This window comes from Morone saxatilis, unplaced genomic scaffold, assembly GCF_004916995.1.
Source record: "Morone saxatilis isolate NCDOM2014 unplaced genomic scaffold, NCSU_SB_2.0 Contig6, whole genome shotgun sequence".
Classification (NCBI taxonomy): domain Eukaryota; kingdom Metazoa; phylum Chordata; class Actinopteri; family Moronidae; genus Morone; species Morone saxatilis.
In genome coordinates this window covers 7,955,541-7,955,959 of record NW_023340206.1, presented here as the reverse complement: position 1 = coordinate 7,955,959, position 419 = coordinate 7,955,541, and the positions used below count along the sequence as shown (strand labels likewise).

The following is a 419-nucleotide window of genomic DNA, read 5'->3' as shown; positions in this document are numbered from 1 at the left end:
ACACACACACACACACACTTGGTCTCTGTCACCCCTCTCTCTTTTTAAATACCAAGTGCCCTGTAATCACATATGCTCATCCACACCACTCTAATCCAATCATCTCTCATGCCCCTGTGTGTGTGTGTGTGTGAGAGAGAAAGAGAGAGAGGGGAAGAGAGAGAGAAATGTCATCCTTTGCACTGGTGGTCTACAGCGCACGTGGAGGTAATCTCTTCATCCTCTCCCTACACACACACACACACACACACACACACACACTTCCACGTTACCATTACTCATTCTATCTGGTTGTTATTTCATGATCTATCGTGTGATTCGTCTGGTAGGTGTGTCGGAGAGGAAAAGAAAGAGGGACAAGGAGATATGCAGAGGAAGTAGACAAAAAGACAGAGGCAGTGTGTCAGTGTGTGTGTGTG

The 419-nt window shown here is 46.5% G+C and overlaps 1 protein-coding gene across 8 annotated transcripts in view; it reads right to left on the bottom strand.

Moving 5' to 3' along the window:
• Positions 1-419, bottom strand: part of dmd (dystrophin) — a gene marked incomplete at its 5' end in the record, with an annotated part of 195,686 nt that overhangs the window by 89,500 nt on the left and 105,767 nt on the right.